Source organism: Ochotona curzoniae, unplaced genomic scaffold (genome assembly GCF_017591425.1).
Source record: "Ochotona curzoniae isolate NIBS_2020 unplaced genomic scaffold, NIBS_Ocur_1.0 contig_1328, whole genome shotgun sequence".
Lineage (NCBI taxonomy): Eukaryota > Metazoa > Chordata > Mammalia > Lagomorpha > Ochotonidae > Ochotona > Ochotona curzoniae.
In genome coordinates this window covers 1,186,760-1,193,070 of record NW_024465041.1, presented here as the reverse complement: position 1 = coordinate 1,193,070, position 6,311 = coordinate 1,186,760, and the positions used below count along the sequence as shown (strand labels likewise).

Below are 6,311 nucleotides of genomic sequence, written 5' to 3'. Positions count from 1 at the left end.
TGTGGTCGCTTGGGGAGTGAATCATCAGATGGAAGATCTTCCTCTCTGTCTTTCCTTCTCTATATATATTTGACTTTTCAATAAAAATAAATAAATCTTTATTTAAAAAGAAAATGAAAGATATGCAATGAAAATTGCTTATTTTTCGCTTAATAGAAAATTTCTTAACATCTAATACATAGAGCAAAGATATGTGAATACTTTCTAGAACAAGAGCGTGGAGGGTGTTTTATCCCTTGAGACAAACCCTGCAGCACTCTGATGATGCAAAGAATTTCCTCTGCCATCTAACTGAACGATCTGGATTACTAATAATTGGAGAAGATGGTTGCTAATATAGATTACATTCCCCAGCTTACACATTCACCTATAAATGGAAGGAGTAATGCAGGTAAAAGTATCTCATATATCAAACATAAAATTCTTTGCATGATGAAGAATTAAGTATATCTTAATTCTCTCTCTGATTATATCTTCCCAATTGGGCTCTTGTTTTTTGTTTGTTTGTTTCTTTGTTGCTTTTCCAACTTTATTTAGAAAAACAAGTGCAGGTCCCAGTGCCCCCCACGCCCTCCCCCACCCAGCCATAATTTAAATAACAGAGACAGTTGGAGGGAGGGAATGGGGGAGGAGAGCAGCTACAGCCTCTGCAGGGCTGCTTCTAGTCTGTCTTCTTGGCCACCAGCTTCTTATCATGCTCATCTGATGCTTCTCGGCCTTGGGGCCTTCAGCCCCTCCCCGGCCCAGGGTCGGAGGAGGCAGCTGCAGCCCCACTCACTCACCAGGGCCCTGCCACCCTCGGCCTCGCGCCGCCATGGATCAGCGAGCAGGAGCGCGTGGGTGGCACACTCCTAGCAGTTCTCCAAGAGCAGGTGGCTGGCCTCCTCATTGAGTGCAGACTCAGGGTTGGGGTGGATCAGCAGGCACTTGATGCTCAGCAGCACGTGTCGGATGCCCAGCTCCACCGTCCAGTCCCTCTTGAGCACATTAACACAGCTCTCGCCATTGGCGCCCACGTTAGGGTGGAAGATCTTGGTCAGGAAGTAGCCCTTTGCGGGAGCAGGCGGGGAAGTCCTTCACAGCAAGAATTCCATGCGGGAACAAGCCTCCTGCGTGTGTGCAGGGTTCCCTCAGGGCCCCCCATGGTGACCTGCAGGTCAGTGTGGTCCTCCGGGTTGGGGAGCACCTTGATGCCATCAGGCGGGTCAGCGGTCAGCATCTTCACCTCCTTGTACACCAAGCGGATGAGGTGGGCAGGGAGGTGACTGCGGCTGGCCGGGGCGGGTCCCCCCACCTCCTTCCAGCGCTGTCCGGGAAGCCAACCGGGGCGGGAGGGAGAGCGCTGCAGCCCCTGCGAGGACTCACAGCCCTGCTCTGGTGCCTGCTGCATCCAAAGCCCGCCGCGCACTCAGCGCAGACCCACCTGCCGCAGGGGCTCGGCTGCACTCCTATTTGTCTTTTTGAAATAAATGTTGCTCATACCGCAAAATCAAACAGGCAAAAGCACACGGAAATGAAAAAACAAAGAAGCATACAACTGATTTACAACAGAGTCAAAGGCGACCTGGGATGCCAGGGCAACTTGAACGAGGTGATGGATCACATGTGAGAATATGAACTTCTGCAGGAGCAGAAGCCGTGGAAGACTCCATATTTCTGGACAAGGAGAACGGGGTTAATTCCAACTCAGGTTCCTGCTGACTTTGGAGGTGACAGCTATGTATTCTGTGTTTCGGCTGTTACACTTCTCAGGGCGGAACAGAATTTGTCCAAGTGATCTTAGAGCAGAAACACATGCGGATTCAGCAGTGAGTCTGTTACAGGTGAGTTTGACAGCAGTTGGCTCCCCTTTCCCTGGGTATCTGATATGAAAGATGCACCCTTCTAAAAAGGCAGTGAGAGGTGTGCTGCATGGTCTTGATTGTTCTAATGCTCAGATCTAATGGTTTAATCAATGTCCTCAATTACTTATTCTTTTCCCCGTATTTTTCTTTTTCTTACCTTATCATGACTATTAGTATAGTTATTTCTTTTATTGGAAAGGCAGATATACAGAGAGAAGAGACAGAGGGAAATCTTCTGTCTGATGATTCACTCTCCAAGCATCCAATGGCCGGAGCTGCGCCGATCCAAAGCCAGGAGCCAGGAGCTTCTTCTAGGTCTCTCACGTAGGGGCATGGTCCCAAGGCTTTGGGCCGTCCTTGACTGCTTTCTTAAGCCACAAAGAGGGAGCTGGATGGGAAGTGGGGTTGCTGGGATTAGAACTGGTGCCCATATGGGATCCTGGTTTGTTCAAGGTGAGGACTTTAGCTGCTAGGCTACCGCACCGGGCACTACTATCATTATTGAATCTCCACAATCCTCAATCAGAACCTCCTTGCTGGATTTTTCTGGGCTAAGAAAATACATTTAAAGCTTCTAAATTATTTTATAAAATATTGAATGCAAAACATCACTTGCATGGGAAAACAAAAAAAATGAGATCTAAAAAAGGAAACAGATGCAACAATAAAAATACATGAGAAATAGGAATGAAGTCGCATTTTGTAAAGCCTGATGCCTAAAAGTCTTCCTGGATTTTCATTGTCTTTTTATATCCATCTATACATGCTAAGCTAGACATCATATTTTATCTGCAATTATATGTATTTCTGGTCTTTACCACTGTAGGTTAATCGAATCACAATGAGTCAGAATTCATTATTGTATGATACAATTTTGGAGATAATTTCAGTTGTGTGCATTTTAATGAAACGCAGTTGAATTTGTCATATCCTCAGTTTATGCCACATTTGCTGTCTGTGTAGCTTCAATTGCATCATTTGACAAATTGGCATGTATACACACGTTTTAATATGAATCATTCACACGACTTTCAGATTTGTAGACTCTTAATTATTTGCATTTCTGTTTCAGAAGAAAACAGAGAGAGAGATTCAGAGAGCTTCTCTTGCACTGATTTCATTGCCCACATGGCTGCAATGTGTAGGACTAACACAGACTAACACGTACCCAGGCCAGGACTCAGGGACTCAGTCTCGGCCTCCCTCGTGGACGACAGGGATCCACCTGCTTGGGCCAGCACTGACGATTCTCCAGTATGCGTGCACCTCTGATGGACAGCAGATTCTTGTGCCCAGCAACCAGGTGGTGGCACAACTGCATCAGGAGATGTGCAGACACACCAGATCTGGACCATGCCCTCAGTGACTTCACTGCCACAAACAGTGGTGATGACGTCACTGCTGACACTGACATCTCAGGCAACTAAAACAGATGGCCCCCAGGTGAAAAGACGAATACGGCTGATGAAAAACAGGGAAGCTACTAGAGAATGTCGCAGAAAGAAGAATATGTGAAATGCCTGGAAAATCGAGTTGCAGTCCTGGAAAATCAAAATAAAACTCTGCTAGAAGAGGATGCACCAAAGCCTTGCACCCCTGGGTCCTTGGGGGTGACTTCCAAAGAAGCTCCAGGCTCCTCGCTTCTGAAGAAACTGGCTCAGCTCTGGCCGTTTCATCCATTTGGGGTGAATGGAAGACCTCTCCTCTGTCTCTTTTATGTCTTAATGAAGGTCAATGGAACTAGAATGGATTGGGTATTTTGTTTTACTGTTTAATTATGCTGATCATCTGAATAAGTACTGACACATAACAACCAGTCAGGGTGTGGCCAGGAAAGAGAAGCCAGCATTAATAACGAGCCAAACAAAAGAAAACGTCACTGTGCTTTCCCTGTTTTTCCTTTCATCGGACTGCATTTCATGATCATCACTCTAAGTACAAGGAAGGACCCGTTTCATATACGTTTGCATTCCTGCCAGTCCTGCATACCTGCTACATGTGTCAGGTTAAAACTACATACCATGAACTGCAGCTATTTTAATTTTAATAATTCATTATACTTCTACCACGATGTTCACTATGGTTAATCATATCTAATACATCCTATCATTTTTCCTTTTTCCTTCTTTAAAAATGATATTTATGGGCCCGGCGCGGTGGCGCAAGTGGTTAAGTCCTCGCCTTGCACGCCCGGGATCCCATATGGGCGCCGGTTCTAATCCCGGCAGCCCCGCTTCCCTTCCAGCTCCCTGCCTGTGGCCTGGGAAGGCAGTTGAGGACGGCCCAAAGCTTTGGGACCCTGCACCCGCGTGGGAGACCCGGAAGAGGCTCCTGGCTTCGGATCGGCATAGTATCGACCCGTTGCGGCTCACTTGGGGAGTGAATCATCGGATGGAAGATCTTCCTCTCTGTATCTCCTCTCTGTATATCCGCCTTTCCAATAAAAAATAATAAAAATAAATCTTTAAAAAAATGATATTTATTTGTTTGTTTTTGAAAGACAGAATTATAGTGCAGGAGAGGCAGTGAGAGGTCTACCATTCACTGGTACACTCCCCCAATGGATGCCAAGGCCAGAGCTGAACTCATCTGAAGCTAGGAGCCAGGAGCTTCTTCTGGGTCACCCTGAACTTCCACTCATTGGTTTGTTCTTCAAATGGTCGCAACAGCAGGAGCTGAGCCAGGAAGAAGGAATGCCCTCTGGGTCTCTCCTGTGGGTGCAGGGGATGCAGCATCTAAGATGTCCTCTGCTGCTTTCTCAGGCCACAAGTCGGGAGCTGGATCCGGAGTGGAACATCAGGAGCCCGGTGGGCGGCCAGAGGGGAGTCAAAGCCAGTTGTGTCACTGCAGGGACCCTTCCATTGCCCTTCGTAACAATGCTTGGATTCTATTCATTTGGAAAACCAAATCATCTTCTCATGGTGTTCTGCTTTGTGCATTTCAAATGGTAATTTTGTGACAACATTTTAAATAAAAGCCATCCTTATTTTTTCATGTTTATTTTAATAGTCATCTATATATATAGAAATAAAGTCTTATTTTGAGGGAAGAAAGTTTTAAGGAAAACATAATATATCCATATTGTTCCTTCAAATTTTTTCTTTCATTAATTTCCTTATATATTTTTTTATTATTTTTTTTCCATTTAGCAACACCAGTTTTGTTTTGTTTTGTTTAAGATTTATTTTAGGGCCTGGCGCAATAGCATAATGCTTAAGGTTCTCCCCTTGAATGCCCCGGGATGCCATATGGGCGCCAGTTCTAATCCCGAAGGCCCTCTTCACATCCAGCTCCCTGCTGGTGACATGAGAAAGCAGTCAAGGACAACCCAGGGCATTGGGACCCTGCACCCGTGTGGGAGACCTGGAAAGAAGTTCCTGGTTCCTGGACAACATTAAGCATGGGCATTGTGATGTGGCAGCAGTTTTTTTAAAAAAATTAATTTATTTTTATTACAAAGTCAGATACACGGTGGAAGCAGAGATAGAGAGGATTACACTTCCCAAGTGAGCGTGACGGCCGGTGCTGTGCCAATCTGAAGCCAGGAGCCAGGAACTTCCTCCAGGTCTTTCACATGGGTGCAGGGTCCCAAAGCCTTGGGCCATCCTCAACTGCTTTCCCAGGCCACCAGCAGGGAGCTGGATGGGAAGTGGAGCCTCTGGGATTAGAACCGGCACCCACTTGGTATCCCTGCACATTCAAAGTGATGACTTTAGCCGCTACATCATGCCGCCGGGCTCAATTGGCAGCAATTTTGAAGTGATCACTAGCAGTGTTGGCATCCCATATGAGTGTGCTTAGTTCATGGTCCAGCTACCTCACAATTCCAGTGCAGCACCCTACTACTAACATGCGTGAGAGGCCATAGATTATGTTAACAAATCTTTTAACGTGTGTCTCTCTGTGTGTGTGTATATTTAGATAGTTTGAATTTGTTTCTTTTTATTTTGCCTTTCTGTTGAGACCATCCTTCTGCAAAGCAGTTTCCACAAAGCCAAAGCTGTATAGTATACTACAAAAGGAATATCAGGAGGAAGCAGAAATACTCTAGAAGTTTTCATCTTATTAAGGGATGACGTCTTGAATGAATGTTTCACATTCAAAAATACTATTCATTTGAAAAAAAACAGCTTCTAAAATAATTGAATCTTTTTGAAAACTCTATGCCAATCAGTTTAGGATTATAGAATTAAATAGATGAATAAATAGCTAAGGCAGAATGGAGACTGAGGCTATTACAAGACTGCAAGAAAATGAAACACGCCACTGAGTAACCAACACATGAGTGACAAATAATGTTTCAGCAATTTTTCCTTATTCATTTGAGGGGAGCTTGATTACAGTGTGTCTGAGTGAGGGTCTTTGTGGATAGGATCTGTTTGGGGTTCTCCAGCCTTCCTGAATTTGACTTGCTTTTATGTTCTTCAAGTTTGGGATGTTCTCCGATACAATTGTTTCAACACCTCC

The 6,311-nt window shown here is 45.2% G+C and overlaps 1 pseudogene; it reads right to left on the bottom strand.

Annotated features, from left to right (window-relative positions):
- Positions 1-659: 659 nt before the first annotated feature.
- Positions 660-1,390, bottom strand: LOC121146626 (annotated as a pseudogene).
- Positions 1,391-6,311: the final 4,921 nt, after the last annotated feature.